The sequence below is a fragment of the Episyrphus balteatus genome, chromosome 4, assembly GCF_945859705.1.
Source record: "Episyrphus balteatus chromosome 4, idEpiBalt1.1, whole genome shotgun sequence".
NCBI classification, from domain to species: Eukaryota; Metazoa; Arthropoda; class Insecta; order Diptera; family Syrphidae; genus Episyrphus; species Episyrphus balteatus.
In genome coordinates this window covers 40,580,685-40,601,093 of record NC_079137.1, presented here as the reverse complement: position 1 = coordinate 40,601,093, position 20,409 = coordinate 40,580,685, and the positions used below count along the sequence as shown (strand labels likewise).

General features: G+C 31.5%; 4 non-coding genes across 4 annotated transcripts; 1 reads left to right on the top strand and 3 right to left on the bottom strand.

The window, feature by feature from the left end:
- Positions 1 to 3,558: 3,558 nt before the first annotated feature.
- Positions 3,559 to 3,630, top strand: Trnae-uuc (transfer RNA glutamic acid (anticodon UUC)). The gene has a single exon. It is a non-coding gene; the product is annotated as a tRNA-Glu (tRNA).
- Positions 3,631 to 3,951: 321 nt separating this feature from the next.
- Trnar-acg (transfer RNA arginine (anticodon ACG)) lies at positions 3,952 to 4,024 on the bottom strand. Its single transcript has one exon. It is a non-coding gene; the product is annotated as a tRNA-Arg (tRNA).
- A 7,455-nt stretch (positions 4,025 to 11,479) lies between these two features.
- Positions 11,480 to 11,551, bottom strand: Trnae-uuc (transfer RNA glutamic acid (anticodon UUC)). The gene has a single exon. It is a non-coding gene; the product is annotated as a tRNA-Glu (tRNA).
- Positions 11,552 to 13,013: 1,462 nt separating this feature from the next.
- Trnae-uuc (transfer RNA glutamic acid (anticodon UUC)) lies at positions 13,014 to 13,085 on the bottom strand. The gene has a single exon. It is a non-coding gene; the product is annotated as a tRNA-Glu (tRNA).
- Between the last annotated feature and the right edge of the window lie 7,324 nt (positions 13,086 to 20,409).

Genomic DNA, 20,409 nt, shown 5'->3' with positions numbered 1-20,409 from the left:
AAAATGCACGACTGGAACGAACTTGCTCTTAGAGTTAAAGTTGCTTAAATTTTGAAGACTTTTTATATAGAAATTTGGAAAATGTAGGTACCTAGGTACTATACTGCCGTACTTAGCAAAAAGGGCGCATGAGCCAAAAATCCAAAACTGAGTTAAAGGCATATTTGACATCCTGAAACAATTCCTCATATATATGTTAAAATTTCAAAATCGTTAGAGTCGTTTTTTACATAACTAATTTTTCATAAATAATATTTTGGAAAAAAGTTTTAAAATAAAATTGGTACGCCATTTTGTAAAAATCACTAATCAACATCTAAACATAAATTTCAAAAAAAAAAAAATCAATGTCCCGTTTTCGAAAACTTGACTTTTCAAAAAAAAAAATTTCAAAATTTTTTTCAAAATCCAAAAATTATTTTTTTTTTTAATTTTATTTTGGGCTTATATTGAAATTATATAAATGCTTCTTCACAAAAAGTTTCCTTAAAATCGAATAAGCACTTTCGGAGATAATCGGATTTGAAAAAAACGGTTCTATGCGGCAGGTACCGTTAATAATGATTTTCAAAAAAAAAAAAAAAAATTGTATTAGAAGTTAGACCTTGTCTTTAAACTTATATTTGAATTTTTTAAACCAAATCGTTGGAGCCGTTTTTGAGCAATTTCAATTTTACTAAAATCGGTATATGACAAGTACCGTTATTTTTGGTCCTAAAAAATTAATTTCAAAAACTCCTCTCTAGAGTCGCCAAATAATGCTACATACCAAGTTTGACATCAATCGGTCCATCCGTTTAGGGAGTAGCTTCGTTTACATACAGACAGACGGACAGACTGACAGACGGACTTCCGGGACCCACTTTTTTGGCATTCTCTACCATCGTAATGTCATGGAAAAATGTTATCTCAACTTTTTTTTTTGTACGAATGCATAACTTGATATATAGTACCTATATCGCAAGTAAAAATTTGAACAAGCATGAGTCCACATAAGAACGAATGTGAAAAAATTATTCAAGGGTCGATCAACAAAAACTAAGCTGCTTTGACTGATCATGTCAAGGAAAGTCGAAATTCTTTTGATTTCGATGGAAGAAATTTTTAAAGTTAGAAAGAAAGAAATTTAAGTTGCAAATACATGAGGTAGACCAAATTATAAAAAAATTAACAAATTGCTTGTAATAATAAAATTGATGAACGTGATTACACAAATACATTACTACAATTTAATAGTCAATGCCAATTTAAGAAACAGTTAAATTCAAAATTTTAATACATTTTTGTACTTTAAATACTTTTATAAATTTTTTTTTAATGTTCTTTAATTTTTTTATTTCAAAACAAATGTCTGTTTAAATTTAATTTATATAATTTTTTCAATGGAAACAGATACGAATTAAATCATTAATTGTTAATATTTTTGGTAGGTAAAAGTGTAAATTTATTAGGTTATGTATTTTAGTACCTATTTTAACGCATATGTTTTTTATTATATACTAGATCCTGATGATGATTAAAATAGGCCCTCGTAATGCGAAAAATGCGTTTTTAATGGACTTTAAGAAGTAAAACAATAAGGTAAAATAAGTACGACTGAAATGATTTAGTCAATGCTTTCAAAGTTGTTTTACAATATTCTAATAAATATTTGGATGAAAAATAGCTACTCATTTTGAAAGTTAAAATTTCCATAAAAAAAAATTGTATTGAAAATAAAAATTTTATTGCAAATAAAAGCATTTTTTAAAAAAGAAATTTTCTGCATTGAAAAAAAAAAAAACAACACAAAATGATATTTTTATTTAATAGCTATTCGTCGAATCTCTTACAATTTTGACGAAACATAAGCTATTTCAACTATTATTGAAACTAATGAAAAGTCACTTAAGTAGTTAAAATTGTAAGAAATTCTACGAGTATTAAAAAAAAACTATTTCATTTGCATTTAATTTTTTTTTTCAATGCAAATAATTTCTATATATTTGCAAAAAAATTTTTTTAATACAGAATATTTGTTTGTTTTCAATAATATTTTTTTTTATGAACATTTTTTTTTTATTTGCAATAACTTTCCAAATGCATTTAATTTTAATTGATATTTTTACAACCCTGAGCCAAAGTACCAAAAAAGTCCATTTATAACGAAAATCGCTTCTAAAGTTGTCAAAAATGTTGCTAATAAAAAAAAAAACCACTTGGCACATTGCATGCCAGATTGGACTTTGTCAACAAAAGTTATACCCAAATTTACGATTGAAAACATTTATTTTTAACGTCAATTTATATAAATTGTTTGCTTATCTATTAGTAGGAGATCCCGCCATAAGACTACCTACCCTTATCGTTATACCAGTTGAGAGTTATATTTTCTGAAAGGTAGTGTCTAAGGAAATAAATTGCACATGGGTTGCCTAGTGATATCCTGTCGAGGCATAGGGTTGCCAAGCCTTAAAGTTTTGAAGAAATAATTAATTTACACATAAAAACTTAATTTCAAAATTTTTCATTGATCCGTTTTCAAAAAATTGATTTTTCAAAAAAAAATTTTGAAATATTTTTTAAAAAACCAAAAATGCGTTTTTTGAAAATTTTCTAAAATTTTAATATTATATTTACTTACACACTTTTGTATAAAAATTTTCATTTAAATCGGGTTAATTTTGTACGAGATATTCAGAAACGAAAAAAACCGTTCTATGACAGGTACCGTTAATAACGGTACAAAAAATATTTTTTTTATTTAAAAAGTTGGTCCTTATGTGTAGTACTACACACAAAAATTTTAATCAAAATCATTAGAGCCGTTTTTGAAAAAAATTACCATTTCTATTTCCGTTATATGGCAGGTACCGTTAGTTTTGGTCATAAAAAAAAATTTCAATTTCCCCTCTAGGGAATCACCAAAAACTGCTAACTACCAAGTTTGAATAAAATCACTTCACTCGTTTAGGCTGCAGCTCCAGATAGAGACAGACACACAGACAGACAGACAGACAGAATTGCCGGACCCACTTTTTTGGCATTCTCCATCATCGTAATGTCATGTAAAATTGTTATCTCGAGTTCGCCACACATACAAATAAAAAATGTAAAAAAATCTACAACTTGAGATATACCTAGTCTTCTTAAAGTCATGACACTAAAATTCGATATTTGAGAAATAATTCACCAAAAATCAGAATGAAATATGTTTTAAATGATTTTTATGTTATTAGACAGCAAAAACAAAATAACTTGACACGTATCTGCAAAATTTTTGATTTGACTTAGTTTTTGGCTACTGTGAATTACAGATTTTTACAATTCAATTCACAGACGCACGACTTGCTCGTTCAAAGCTTTTGTATCATTTTTATTTAAATCAAAAACTGAATGTTCAAAAATGTATGATTCAAGAAAATGAATTTTTTGTTTAGGGTTTTATAAAAAATTAATGGTACAAAATGGCATACCAGATTTTTCAAATTTTGTTCTCCAAATAATGTTTATAGAAAGTCACGATCCAGTCATAGTTATTAGACTTTTTATTTATTTACTTATACTGTTCAAATTATATCCCATATGGTCTAGTGGCTAGGATATCTGGCTTTCACCCAGAAGGCCCGGGTTCGATTCCCGGTATGGGAAAATATTTTATTAAAACAAATCGATTCGACTAACTATTATTCTGAACGTAAATACATTATCCCACGCAATACAGTATGCATTCCAATAATTCAAGTTCGGATGACAGCTCTTTTGTTTTGGATTACTTACATTTCCTCTATACACCAAAAAGAACACTACTGTTTGTAGTAGGTGCATTTTTTATTTCATTAAATTTTACTTGGCATTTGATGACTTTTTCGTCGATTTAATTTCATTGATATTTTTATTCTTACAGCAAATTTCTTAGATGCATAGACAATTTTTATCAGACACTATAATTTAAAAAAAAGTATTCGACGTCGATCTTGCCAGGAGTCGAACCTGGAATCTTCTGATCCGTAGTCAGACGCGTTATCCATTGCGCCACAAGACCGTTAGTTTTTATTCATTCATACAAAAAGTGGATGAAAAGAGAAAGTGAATTAAATTTTGTTTGTAAATTTGTGTAACCATTAGTGTTGTACCTGATGATCTAAGAATTTTTATAAAATCCATTTCATCCAATACAAATAAAAATAATTCATCTCAAAATCATAATTTCTAAAAAAGAACAGTTTTGTATACCACTTTAACCAACGCCAACGTAAAAATTAAAACAAAATGTTTCGTAATTTTGCTCTGACAGTTTTTTCAGTATTATAGGTCCCACACTCTCTTCTGACAGACGGGATCATTATATTATTGGACAGAAAAATTAAAAAAAAAAACGAAACTGACAAAAAAGTGAAGAATTAACTTTCAGGTTATTTTTTTCTTTCTTTCACCCTTCATCATCATTTTTAATTAAAATTTCTGGCAACATCCGATAAAGCTTAGCTGTGAAAACGAGGTGTTGATGTTAACACACACCATGCACTTGGCTTATTGATATCTTTCTTCCTTCACAACCTGTAAGAATTCAGAGACTCTGGATGGCGTTACATTTTCTAGACTCAAGATTATTATTAACTTCAACTGAAAGTATTTTTCTTCGTTTTTTTTTTTTATCTCGATGTTTTATATTGCTTCAGGGATAGATACATGACCTGCATGTGGATGGACAGCTTCATCCCTAAAAACAACCAGTTTATTATTTTTTTCAAATAATTCCTCTTTTTGTTGGTGTGTCTATAAAAACGCCTTTCACAAAAAAAATTTCAACTTTTTGAAACATCACATATGCTCACATGGAATTCCTAATTGGTCGCGCTGAAGCTAATTTTATAATAACAAAGCTTAGACAGCCTGCAGGTGCCAGAAACAGCACCATCATACAGTAGCTAACAGCAGCAGTAGCAACAAAATACATTGCCTGGCCTTTTATTTAATTGTCCTGTCATCGTCCTTTTGTTAAGGATTTTTTTGTGTTTTGTAATTTTTCATCTTTCTCCTTTTTTTTTGTTTTATCTGTAAAACACTCGCAGTTAATTGTCTCTTTTTGTTGAATTTAGCTTGGAGCTTGTAGTTATTGTCACTCATTTTGTTTCAATATTTTTTGCTTTGTTTGAAGAATTTTTTTTTTTAACTATGGATAAAAAATGGCATTTAGAATTTTTTTTTTTTTACATTTTTTGCGTTTTAGTGACCTAATTGGTTTGAATTCGTTCGAAATTGTACTAAAACTGACATAGTTTTAATTAATAATTTAAGTGTTTAAAACCTTTATATGAAAAAAGGAGCCACAAAAATTTAGTAAAATAGGTCATCAGCTTAAATTGGAGGGTTTAACAAAAATAAAATATAGTATATTTGTAATTGGGAATTTAAATTGAGGTAAAAATTAAATTTAAGGATTTAAGGATTATAATAAATCATGATTTCAAATGGAATATTCAAATTGTACTGGTATCAGATTATGATTATTATTTCTCAGAGAATTATTAATGAACCAAACATATGCTAATGTTGTTTAGGATATCCATTATTAAGAAGGCATGAAATTATGTCTTCAAAGTAGTTGATTTACTTACAAAATCATTATTTGTATGCAATAGATATCAGGGGCAAATATTTCCAGTTCAATAAGATTTTTGATTTTTTCCGAAAATCGTAAAAAAGGCCTCGGGTTTTTGTTTATTTCTTTTCAATTAGTCTCAAAATTACATGAGGTGAATACTTGTCTAATGCCTAATAAAATCGCTATTGAATTTAACCTTTTTTAACTTCATACTTCATGAAAAGCAACCGCGTTTTACAAAGCTAATTGAAACAAAAGAGCTGACCAGCGAACTTACTTTTTTGTATTTTTTGTTACTTCTTTTTATTTTAAACTCAATTTCAACTACATTGGGTAGCAGTGTGTACAAATTTAAAATTGCTACATGCTACTCAAAAACAGGACCCTCCAACGTGGTCACATACTTCAAAGACTACAACTACAACCACATTTTTGGTCAACGGTAACTTATTAAGAAATTCAATAATTTTTTTTATTTTTTCTATTGTCGGCTTCCTAAAAACCAAAGATGTGTTAGCTAAACAGAAAAAAAATTTTTGGGCAAAGGTATTCTTATAAGTTCAGTTACAAACCATATAAATTTTATTGCAATAAAATCTTTGGCGCCATAAATATCTGTCTTTTTCAAACGGTTTCAGTTATAATTTACCAACGCTAAAATATTTCACAAGCTTGTTTCAATATATGACTACGACGATTTTGTGTTAAAGAAATAATAAAAATAAAAAAAGTTAAAAAAAAAAATTGTCTGAATACGATGATATAGCTTTTCCAATCATCTTCACCGCCGCCACCAATAAAAATCGGAAATAAATTTGAAAAAAAAAAAAAAAATAACAAAATAAGAAACGAAATTCCATTCCTAATTAAATTCTTCATGAGAGATACCCTCATATTATGTTCCCCAATTCAATTCATTTTTATTTTAACTTTTTTTTTTATTATTTCTTTTTTGTAAGAGACCACAAAAATCTCCAAGGTAATGGACAAAGAATACCAAAATAAGATACAAACAAAATAAATAAAAATAAAAAAGAAAAGAAAATCAACCTTCACCGCTTAAATATAAAAGAAGCTACGAATCTTTTCGTAATCAATCCCTTTTATCTGCAAACACCAAACCAAAAAATAACGATACAAAATCGACGGAAAAGAAATAAAAGAGATTGAACTCCTGGAACGGGTTCCCAATGGAGAGCAGAAGTCGGCAGCATTTATATATAGTGAAGCAAAGAGGCGACTGCCTGTAGAGTTAGCTACCTACTGTGTTTGTGTGTGCTGCTTCCCTCCTGACGGCAGTCTGGATCTGGACCAAACTGCATTTGAGGCAATTACCGCCTTCACAAATATACACCTTCTTCTTGTTTTTTTCGTTGAGAATATTTCTTAAGACTCGAACCTTATCATTGCGCAATCGATACAAATCTGGTTCGATTTTTATTCCGTCCCATCGTCATCGTCCGTCGTCGTTCAACCAAATTGCTCGACTTCTCTTTCAACATTTAGACCCAATGTCGTTGAAGATTTCCTTTGTCTTCTCAGAACAACAACAACAACAAGATCGAATATATCTGCATCCGTATAATATTGGAGTATCATCAGGTGGCATGACAATTAAAATCGAACCAAGATCACATGAAAACAGCCGCACCTTTGATCCAGACCGCCACCGGCAGCGCGATCCAGGCTAAAAGGTCAAAAACGCTACTGGCAACCTGGGACTGATGATCTGATTCTTGAATCAAATCAAATTGATGTGAGTGCCTGGATGCTGTGTGCAGAGTGCACGTGATGAGATGTTGGGAATCCAAAATGATTGCTGTAAACATTTTGACCCTCGAAAAAAAAAATACCAACTAATCTGGACTTCTTGCCTAATTCGAATTTGGTGTTTTATTTTAATTTTTATATTTAGGTAATGCAGCAATAAAGGTACTCTGTAGCCGATTTGGAGGTAATTAGTTGAAGAATTAATTAAGTAGTCGATAAAAAATAGTGTGAGAGGGTCCAAGTCAATCCATTGCACATCCGATAGACCTTACCTGGATGGAAGTGATGGAAGGACGAAGGTGAAATTTCTCATCAAGCAAAGTGGAACGAATTGTTTTATATAGATGAAAGAGGAAAGAGAAAGGTCTGCTTGGGAGATATTTCTACAAATCCAAAATCTTTGGGGTCTTAAGATCCGATAAACAATTTGGAAAATGGGTTTGATTTGATTTCAAAATATTATATGCACCCATGATAAGAATTAGTCATGCAAATTTCAAGGCGGCGCTTGATCAAGGATTGGGTTGATTTAAAATTAAAATTTGACTTTGTATTAATTCTTGTTTATGTTCTTTTATTAATGTTGGACTAGTTTAGGAACATAATTTGAATAATTGAGGACATTTACCTTAAACTGGGAAACTTCAAACAAGAAAAACTATTGAGCCAAGGAGAGATTACCAAAAAGTTTTAAAAAAGAATTTTCTGTTGATTGTGTTATGGATTCCAATGATAGCATAGAAGATATTGAAGTTTTTGAAGAACTGTCGATGAAGTCACGAAATCTTTTTGGAAAGTTAAGTATAGGTATCTTAAAAAATACCGTTTATTGTTGAGACAACTGAATTTTTCTTCCTGCACAAAGTGTCGTTAAATGAATCAGCATTAAAGATGTCCAGTGAATTGCATGGAATCACATAGCTAAAATCGTTCGTTATCACCAAGCTTTGTGGTGGGTCTTCCTATCTAAATCAATAGTTAATAAAACAACAAAGTCTTGTTAAAAATGGTCATGTTTCTGAAATTGATATCTTTCCTTACAGAAAGCATCACAAAAAAAGTGTTTTCAGGAAGTTCAAAATTTAAATACCTCAAAAACTTTTTTTTCAAGTTCAAGCCCAGCTCGGGCAATTTTCAAAATCAATTGAACATAAGCGACTTAGCACCACTGAAAGGAGTCTGATGATCGGGTTGGTCCCCGTGAAATAGCTATAACTCCAGCATATGAACTTGGTGGTAACACACACAAGTTGTTGTTGTTCATTCAAATTCCTCAATATAAATTGATTACACAAGCAGCTACCTGCAAGTATGAAAATACACAAACCTCTTTTTTTCAATGTTTTTCCAATATTTTTTGAAAAAAAAAGTTTAGTTTTTCTACATAGTATTAAATAAAACGTTTTAATCTTAATCATGGCATCCCAAAGTTTTGGAAAATCAAAAAAAATTTCTATAATTTTTTGATTAAAAACAAGGCTAATTTCCAAAAATTAATATTTTGCTGAAAAAAATAAATAAATAAAAATTGTTAAGAGCTAAAAGAAACAATATTTTTGTAAAAGTTGTAATAGTTCTTTTTATTTGTATTTGTATTAAGTTGTGTCGATAGGAGGTCTACTTTTGATAGAAATCGTAAAAACCCATGATTTTTGACTCCCATCCCACTTTTTCAAACACCCTACTGCTTTTCCCCAATTTGCTCGTGAGGAATTTATTATTTTCTAATAATTAAGTACATAAGGCAGGTATGCGGAAGTAAATAATGCAAAATTTACAATCAGCAAGTAGGTACTTTACAACTTCTGAGCCTGTTCAATATTTTAAAGCCACGAATACAGCTATTTATCAATTTGCTAACGTTGGTTAGTTTTACTGCGTAATCTTCTTAAAATGGATATTTTTAATACAATGAATTATTTTTTTTTAAAAGTAAGGATAAATAGAACTTAAAAATGTAACAAAAAAAGAATTAAGTTCGCTGGTCAGCTCTTTTGTTTAAGCGATGCAAATTTGTATTTTGCTTGCTAATAGAGATGGATCTGAATTTTAGCGATAGTATTGTGATAGTGTTACTTTGGTAAATAATTGTGATAGTGTTACTTTGAAGAAAAAACAACTCAAAAGCCGTTTCTATATTGCACAAAAAGCGAGTGACGTTAAACATATATATATTTTTTTTTATTTAATTCTGATTCATAACAGTCAAAATATTTTAAATATATGCCAGTGTTATGACTCAAAAAATAAGCAAGTTGATTTTATCAAAACATGGAATTTTTTACGTGCGTGCAGATTTAATTGTTTTGAGTTTTGGACGAAATCTAGCCGTCCTTCTAGAAAAACCTTATATAAAAATCATAAATACACAAAAATAGTCTTATATTTTCATAAGAATTGGTTTCTTTCAATTTATCAGTACAAAGTTTTACATACAAACCAGACGCACCATACCAAAGTCCCAAGTGTCATTATGATATGAACGAACGAACATATTTTTTAAATCCCTTACTCACTCGTCCGACTCGAACCGAAATACTCCATTAGCTGAGGATAACCAAACAACCCACAAGAAAGCTCATCTCATATCCCGCGCCTCCACCCGCATTATATCCGCGAATGGTATACTCTTGCAAAATCAAAATTTTCCAAGGAAGCAACTCCATATATTCAACACTCTTCCACCATCGCAGGCAGCATCATGGATGATGATTAATCACTCGAATTTTCAACGCCGCGTCATAAAATCCATCGTTGATATCCTTTCGATAAATTACATATAAACAAGCCAGTGCTAAGTGAAGAAGCAATGGTTTCTCTATATCCAAGAAGTATTAATTTTCCTTTTTGGCTTTGTTTGTGTGTGTGCGCTGCTGCTACGAGGTATACTATACTTAAGCCAAACAAGAAGCCGAATTAATGTTGTATTCGTGTATATTCCCAGGATAATGGAAGCACAACTCGCAATATCAACACCTCTCCATTAAAAATTAATATTTCAATCAAAGTTCACTGAACCCCCCGACCACATCACGTGTGGGGGCCATCAGAAGTATGCAGAAACCAGCATCCGAAGAAGGATAATGTACAAACATTTTTCTCTGATGGTTGTTGCCTCTCTCTCGTCTATGGGGGACACATAAAATGAGACACTGATGAGCTTTGGCCTTATATACACCCACTGCCACTGGATGTTTGCCTGGTTCACACACACAAACCCACGAATCTAGCCAAGAAGCACACAAAACAACAGAGACGTCGTCAGGAGTACTCGCCGTATCGTCCTTTAAGAAAATGCAACCTTGGAAGAAGGGTGAATGAATGAATCCTAAGCCCATGCAGAGGCATCAATAGTAGCAAACACTTTTACGTCCGCAAATATTTGCCAATTTGTTGGGCGGATGCAAGAAGCAACTTCTTATTATGTGCAGTTGAAGCTGTTGTTCCTGGCTGCTACCTGTACGAACTGTAGCAATAGAAGAAGAAGGAAGAAATGCCAGCAGAGAGAAAGTCTGCCTCCCACTTCTCTAAATGACTGATGATGGTTGCTTTTCTGCTTCAAGAATCACACAGGAACACACCAGCAGCAGGAGCAGCAGGAAAATACACATAAAAAGAAAGTTTTCCCAGTTTTCCAGCTTCAAAAGTGTGGAATTTTCAATCTACTCAGTGTTGGTTTTTTTTTTTATACTTAAGGGGATGGTATAGCAAGCAGGCTTATATGAACGCATACAAATGATGCTGATGATACCGATGTGGTGGCAATTTTTCATTCGACAAAACACTCCATATATACCAAGGTGCAAAGTTAGTGTTAAAAATAATATCCTAGTGGAAAACTTTGGCGATTTGGTGTCGCGCTATATAGAAGTTATAATTTATTGCCAACTTAAATTGAAGGTATAACGAGTTCAACAGGTTTTTAAGAAGGAAAATAAGAAGTTTTTTTTTGTCTATCTAGAATGTCTTTGGGAGCATTATTGAAGGGTAAATAAAGTTGATAAAAATATTGCATACGAATTTTCAAGACAATTAAAGGTGCAATTTTGGTAATTTGAAAAAATATCAATTAGGTATACAAAAGATATTATTAGAAGGTAAGATATTAAATAAAAAAAATATTTCCCATACCGGGAATCGAACCCGGGCCTTCTGGGTGAAAGCCAGATATCCTAGCCACTAGACCATATGGGATATAAAAAATTAGCTGGAAACTTAAGATGCTGACATGTTGGATATTTTGATTGACGTTTCTATATTTTTAAGGTATTTTTAGATTGTTATATAGATAAAGAGGAAAACAACCAAATTTAATAAAATTTTCCTTAAAATTATTTATAGCACTGCTGAGAAAAAATAAAAACTGAAAAAAATAATAAGTTGTTTATAAATGATAATAATTTCAGTTGTATGTATATACCGCCAAAAGCCTAACACAATATTATACTCGCTCCTAAAAATTTATGATTTTCGATTTATCGAAATTTGGCCCTTAAATTTTGAATTTGGAGATTTTAAACCTCTACAGGGAACATAGACATTAAAAAAAATTGTTACCTTCATGAAACTTGGCAAAAAGTTTGATTTTGGGATCAAATACGTCTATACACAAAAATACGAAACATGTTTTTTAAGTTTTTTTTATGCTGAACCAAAAGACATCATAAAAAGAAAGTCAATACGATTGCTCTAAGAGAAGTTTTTGCCGATTAAAACAAAGTTCTTGTTTTTTGATTTCAACAGGTAAAATATAACCGAAACCCATGTGAAAAAAACTTGATACACGATAAAGCAGGGACAAAGGATCCATTAAGTTCTCAAAATAATTTTTGGTGAAAGGGTGTTTTTTGAGGAGTTCAGTTATGTGTGAGAAAGGTATCATAAGAGCTAACAAAAAATTTGTTAATTTCTTAAACTTGGTGAGCAAAATTTGTTTATTATAAGAACTTAAAATCTACAGCCTCTACAAAATTATGTTGAGCAAAAGGGTGTTTTTTTTTCAAAGTAATGATGAAATTCGGAAAAAAAACTGGGAAAAAAATGTTACTCGAATGGAAATTCGAACAAACGTTTCATTTATAACAGAAACCAAAAATCTAAGGCTAAGCAGTCAATAAAAATGTTTTAGGTAGAAGGGTGTTTTTTTGGGAAATAAGGAAAATCCGTGATAAGTAAATTAATGGTATCAATTGTCTTTCCCATGGAAATTACGAATAAAATAAGTCTATAAATTTTGTTCACGTGAGAGGGTGACTTTTTTTTTTAAGTTAAGAGAAAATATGGGAATATTGGAAAAACTAAGTAATAATAGTGGTCTTCTATTGAAATTCAGCAATTATGTTACTTTTGATATTGGAAACAATAATTTAAAGTGTCTAAAAGAATATCATGGTTAAAACGGTGTTTATTTGAGTGAAAAGAAAAGTTAAAACCAAAACAAGACCTATAGCCAACTAAGAAGATATCATTTATTTAAAAACTATCATAGGCAAGAAAAAATGAAAAGCTTTAAAAATTAACATCTGAGGAACTAAAATAGAAGTCACCATTTTTTAAACGTAGTTACAAGGGATATTATTTTATAAAATAAATTAACGAAGTTTCCTTATCTTTTACTAAGTGACACCCTATATGATACAATTTGAAATAAAATATTTTCCCATACCGGGAATCGAACCCGGGCCTTCTGGGTGAAAGCCAGATATCCTAGCCACTAGACCATATGGGATATATTCCTAGCATTAAATACAAAGTGTAAGGTAAAAATATTTATACTCCAATCGAAATAACCCAAGCATTTAACAAAAAAAGGCAAAAAGCACATAAATTGATAGATTAAAAGTAATTTACAAGAGCTCCCAAAGATCTAAGGCATGCAAAACAAAAAATAATCAAGTTAAATCAAGGTTAAAGAATAAACTCAGAGAAAAAGACAGAGTATTTTTTGAAAAGAAAACTATTTTTCTTGAATTTCAAGCTTTTTTAATGTCACTGAATCTATATTTAATTGTTGCAATTTAAATTTCAAAAAATAACTACAGAAATTTTACTTTAAAGAAGAAGTACACTATGGCCTATACGCAACCTTTTTTGTTGAATATTTTTATTAGTAATTTAACAGGTTTGAATCTGTATACAAAGTATAATTATGTTTCACACACATAAAGGGGACTATGTATCTATTGTATATATCCATGAATGTTAAACAAATCCTTAAATCTTTTAAATATTCCTCGAGCATTTCCTATATAGTTTTTAGATATTTAATATAGTTTTTAGATAAATGCTATGCTTTAAAAAAAATGGCTATAAATAAATCAATAATCTCTCATTTTTATAAATAATACAAAACCACAAACTTCATTTCCAATTCAATAATCTCCATCATAGAAAAAAAACCTTCCCTTTCACTACCTATACCTTTTTGTTGGCCATTGCACTCTCAATAGTTTCAATTCAAATGACTCACAAATAACAATTGCTCCTTCATATAAAGAAAAACAAAAAAAAGCAAACATAAACTCAATTTCAAAAAGTCCCTAGATCTAAACTTCAATCTCAGTCTCCGCAAGCAGAGCCGGATTAACCATGTCATGGGCCCCTAGGCAAAATAATTCTTGGGCCCTTTTCCGATGCTTTTTCAATATCATAAGCTATTTTTAAGTTAGGTTAGAAATTTGTGCAGGTAACTTACTAGAGACTAATCGGATATAATCTGGTGTCCTATCATGTCATTTTATAAATGTAAACTAAAAGTTTTGAAATAACTATTATAAATATTGCAGTGATATCTCAACAAAAAAATTTTAGCAACTTGATGGTTCACAGATAATTTTAATTAACGATAAGTTATAAGAAAATGTCTTAGATTCAAAAGGTATAAGTAGGTATACCTATGCCGACTTTTCACGAGTCGATTTTAGCCACATGATATGTCTCACGTTTAAAGTATGGGGATTGTCACTTTAGTCGCGTACGGCTTACGTTCACTAGGGCTGCCAGATAAAATTTAATTGATGTCGGGACAATAGGTCTTAAAAGTCGGGACAAATGGGGACACCAAAAAATTACTTGAAATCGAAAATTATTAAAAACAGATAAAAAGAATCACGTGTGTGATTGCAATATTTTCCTTGACTTATTTCCTACATTTTTGTGGATTTCACGCAAAAATATGAATTGTTCAAAATTTCATTTTTTGAAAACTAAACTTAGTCTCAATTTATTCACTCTCCATTTAATTCAAAGTCACCATATAAAATGGAAAGTTTTAATATTCGTATGCGATTTGAAAAATTTTTATTTTTTAATGGTGTCTTTAAACTTAATGGATAGTCAATACATTGGGCCTTATCCATAAAAAATCATCAAAAAAAATGTCAATTGATGTATCTTTTAATAAATGTAGGCAACAATCTCAAATTTCCATAAAATTTAACGACGCGTCGCCTTTTAAAAAAAGAAGTTTTAAAAATTCTATGTGATTTGCCAGTTTTTTTTATTTGAGAGTTAATAAATTGAAGCTAAAAACTTTTTTGCTTAAAATTTTTATTTTTTTTTCCCAAAGTTTTTGAAGGAAATCGGAATGTCGGGACAAAATCGGGACAGTTTGTAAATCGGGACAGATATCGGGACAGGGTCCAAATGTTGGGACTGTCCCCTTGAAATCGGGATGTCTGGCAGCCCTAACGTTCACTCGACTCGACTGACGCCGAAAAGCTTCGCCGCACGGCGAAAATCGACTCGTTATAAGTCGGCATTACGGTTTCATTATAAAACTGGAAAGAGAAATCATATGAAAAAGTTTCAATTTTGATTTTATTATTATAGCCAAGGAAAATTACTCAAAATATGGGCATGAAATCACATTTCTCAAAATTTTTTTTCATGGAATGTGTTTTGCTGGTTGTCCTTATCATAAAAATTAATTTGTTTGGCTGACAGGAGGTCGGGAGCAGCCGCCATCTTGGAAAAGAGATTGGTATCGTTTTTATTGAATAGCTCCATTGTTGTTCAAATTAACAAAAAATGACAAATTTAAGATTTATTAAAAATAAAATTATCCTAAAAAATGATATACAAACCAATTAGGTACGTGAGTTGATTAAATAAAATTTTATAATTTTCATACTACCCCAACAAACTTCGTCAGATATATGAAAAAATTCCATTTTGCTCCTACCTTGCGAGACAAACCCGCACTTTGACCAACTATAAAATTTTATTTAATTAACTCACGGAATTGGTTTTTATATTATTTTTTAGATAATTTTACTGTTAATAAATCTTACCTTTGTCAATTTTTGTTAAAATTAACAACAATAGAGCTATTCAATATAAACGATACCAATTTCTTTTCCAAAATCTTCGTGTAGAAGCAGACGTTAGAAATCATCAAATTTCTGTAGATTCTTAAGCTACAATACAAGTTGGGAACGTTTATTGGACAATTTTATCTAATATTATTTTGAGTAACTTTTCTGCATGCACAATCTCAGATTTTTCTGACATATTCACTGATTGCAACATGAAGAGCTTGAATGGCACCATCTCTAGCTAAACTCTGGTTCGATGTCGTTGGAATAATATTCGAATAGACCAGTAGGTAATAATAATGTTTTTTTTTAAGAAGAGATTTACAGTTTAAATATTAATGGTGAAGCACATGGGAAGAAGTAGTTTTTTTTTAATTTGTTGTATAAATATGATGAATTTTGATTTTAAATGTTGTAAAAAGAACGTTTGGTATTTAAACGTGGTATATTTTGAGCTGACTGTTTTCCCATTTTCTGGGTTGATTTTCCATTTTTCCCTAATCAAAAATACCGAAAAAATACAAATGTAACGCTGTTTTTTATTGAAATTTTTTTTGTTTCGTAGTCAGGGCGAGGGGCCCCTAGCTGAAGTGGGGCCCCTAGGCAGCTGCCTAGTTTGCCTTGAGGCTAATCCGGCACTGTCCGCAAGTTTTATTTTTTTCCATTTTTTGTTTTCTACAAAACTAAACTGAAAAAGCAAGAAAATAACCCTTTTACTTAAACCAAAATGCACAATTGGAAAACCATCCGCTGCCTGTCACTTAACATCATGTTTCAGTTCAGTTTGCAAAAAAAAAAAACATACATACGTACATATATAGCCTAGCCATGCTCCATAACCAAATAGACATACCTTCTTTTATAAATCTGAACCAAAGAGCCGACCAACGACCGACGCCAACCATACGACGACGCGATGACGACAAGAGACGTAAGTTCCTAGTTTGAATATTGATTCGCAGGATTTTTGCCATACACAATATTCCTAACTCCAACTACAAACTATCCCCTACAACACACAAGGCCCCTTCCAATCATTTTTCATTGGTGCGTAGTTTCTATGAAATTTTCCTTTCGGAACTTACCGCATGTTGTGTGTGATAGTGAATGTTCTTACAGGGACGTATTTAGTTTTTGTGACCAAACATAGTTAAGGCCTGAAGTTAAAAATTAGGGCCTGAGAAATTCTTCAACAATATCCAAAAAGAGTTAATAGCTTCGGCTTTAGGGGCTTACGTAAAGAACAAAGGCTTTTGTGAAAAGTAGGTACAAACATCGAAATACGATTTCGTACGATTTCGTCATTTTTATCAAAAGCAGCCAGGCGCCTATTGACACAGTTTCCTCAACCTAAAATATCGCAACTTACTTCTGCAAAAACTATTGACTTATGTCTCACTGGTAACACTGTTTATAAGATGTGGACTTATGTCCCACTTGCGTAGAAATTCCATTTGAAAGGCTTTAACTAGTCCGGCCCTGATTTTATTCGTTACGTACACCTATTTCACGTTTGCTATACAAAGCTTCACGTTTGACTTTTCATTCGACGAGGTTCGTTTAAACGGATTGTATGAAGTTGAAGCAAAAGCAATCACATCCTCTTAACGTCTCCCATTGATAGCTATTTGCGGTTATCTTTCAGCGCACAATGAAATCGATGCATTTTGGCGGGAAAACGTTGAGTTTTTCAATTTTTTTTATTTTTTTTTTATTTTTTAGCTTTTCCATGCGGCGTTGGTTGTTGGCGGTGACGGCAGCGGTGGTAGTAGTAGGCACCTATAGACACTCATAAAACAACACAACACACAGAAGAGGTACCCTACTCGGCCCAGATATGAAAGACTCACTCATTCGAAAATGAAAACGCTGTCAGACATTAATGCGAGCTTCAGTGAGCTGGCGCGAGCTAACGTTCGTTCGCTCGTTCGTTCGTTCGTTGTTTTTCTCTGAAAGAGGAAATGACGTGCAACTGAATTTGGCGCGAGGGAGGTTGTGTAGTGATGGTTATAGTGAAACCACCTTCCTTCATACTTCTTCACCTATATACCAATCTAGGTATATATTCCCTTCCAGAGTATAAAACTTAAATCAATTGTAGGTACAAAAGGGGTTTTCATATACCTATGAATTGAAAAATATAACAGCGGTGGTATCAGACGATGGTGGCGCGCTGGCATTGTGGAAAACTGCCAAAAACATTGAAGCGGCACTCATAACGCCACTTTCGACAACAACAAAAGATTCAACGAAGTGAAAACTTGGCGAACAAAAAAAACAACACACTCTGACAGAAGAAAGTGGAAGAGAGTTCTTTTTTTTTGATAAAAATGCACTTTTGATGGAACTCAATTACTTGTTGTTGTAAAGGGTTTTTGACTTTTGGACGCAACGTTATCTAATAAAATATTCAAATTAGCTTTCGCTTTGAAGAGCTTTGAAAGGTGCGAGATTTCAGGGTTGTTGGTTTATTTCAAAAGAGTAGGTATTCGTTTAGAGGTGAATAAAAAAAAAAAACATTATGTGAAACTCTCTTGACAGCTTGAATTAATTTTGAAAATATAAGGGTATGGTTGGAGAAATGCATATTTCAACCCTATTTCATCTGAGAATATTTTATGCTTCAAAATTTTGATACATAACGGGTTGTGAATTTTTATAATGTAGAATGAATGAAAGTTGAGGTGTTGAAATGCTATAAGGAGTTAACTTATTGACTCTTTGCATTGCTCATGGAAGCAGTTTAGAAGCGAAAATTTTAGACTAAGTGGATAAAGTTGAAGCTGGTCAACAAATGTACGAATGGCACCTATTAAAATCGAAGCTTGAGCAAAACTCAAAACGATATAAACTGTCAAAAATGTATCGTTTAACAATCAAGAATTTAAAGAGACAATACAAATATTTAGATTAAAGGTGTTTTTGGGGAAGCAGGACCCGATAGTTCCAATAAATTGAACATTTAAATGGGACGCTTACTAATTTAGCAAAAAATGTTTCCTTCGACATTTGAATTAAAAATCAATTAAATCCGCAGAATTTTGAAGGTTAGAAACGGTGGTTTTTGAAATGGAGCAAAAATATAGGATTATTGTCAAAAATCGGGTAAATAGGAAATGTTGTAAACATTTTCCTTTTCGTTGAGAGCACTAGCTTTTACGTTGTGCGTTTGAATTCTCTCCAGAATTTTCATAGCATTCAGACACATATCTCTGAATGTCGGCGCCGCGCCTGCGTAATCTCTCAACTTATTTAAACATTTTATTCCATTCTAGCTCTAATGCAAATCCATGTCTTCAAAAGCTTTTCTTTTGAATTATTATAGTTTTTAAATATCTCTGAAATAGTTACCCGATTTGGAAAATTGCAACTGATGATTTGCCTGAATAACTGTTCAGTATTAGACACAACTACTATGTTGGTATTTTTAAGGATAGTCATTGATAGTGGGTTGAACTTTAAAATCTCATTGAAAGCTACCGAAATGTACTTTACAATATTTTTGGCTGATATTGTTTTTGCTACTTATATAGAAACCTCAATAACAAGATACTGCAAGTTGCTGTTAAAGGAGTGCTAGGGGCTGCTTATTTCGGTCTCCTAAAACACATAAGCTCTAATTTGGCTGTTTTATTGCGGATTCCCTACAGGTTTTTATAACCCTCAGTTGGCACATGTGCTTCAATACTTTAAAGACTCCGGTTTTGATAAACTTAACTGTCGACTTGCATTTTTTGTGCTCAACAAAGAGTTTTCGAGAAAGAAAAACAAATTATTTCTGTAGCTGGAGCAAAAATTGTCAAATTTTCAGGAGTTAGTGAATAAGTGCTTCCATCCTGACACTGGGCACGTTCAGGAAATATTAGGGACTAGATATTTAGGCAACGTCATTTTCTGAACGGAAATTTGAGTAAATTGACTAAATTAGTTTGGATATGATGCTATTGTCAAATTTCGAAATTTATTTAAGAATTTTACCGTTCGTATGGGTAATACACCAAATTTCACTTAACTGTAATGAATAAATAAAATTAATTATAACCGGTAATGCACTTTTTAGTTGTTTTTCACACAAATAAATTTAATTTTGCTAAATAAATTCTTTAATTAAATACAATCTGCTGTCATGTTGACAAAAAAAACTTTCCTAAATTTTTAGGGAAAATTTTCTTGCCTAACTTTCCAGTCAGCTTTCCAATAAAATTACCTAAATTGGAACGATTTTTTTTTTGACAGCTGACCAATCAGAGACCGAGAAATTACCTAAATATTTAGTCCCTAACGTTTCTGAACCTGCCCACTATCAAACAAGGAAAAGTTTAGAAAGTATCAAAGCTCCTGAGCACTGAGTGACTTCTTGAAAGCCATAATTTTAGGTTAGTGATCTTATTTTCATAATTAATAGGTACCTATTGAATTTTTGCGAAAATCTGAAAAAAACTTTGGTTCGCAGCAATCTGCCGAATGTATAGTAAGAAAAAATATGTTTGGAAGCAAATAACTTAGCAACCAGATCTAGAAGAAACTTGTGGTTTTCAGTTATAATTAGAGCTTAAAGAGAGCTTTCCTTTGATATCTCACTCGATGAATTTGAAGGAAACTTTTTAAAATGTACTTTTTTTAAAATTTTTTTTTTGTCGAAAATGTGAAAAAAATAAAATTGTAAATTTTTACCTTAATGCACCGAACTTGCCATATCCTTTTTTTTCAACAAGTGGAGGTGACAATTTGCAACAT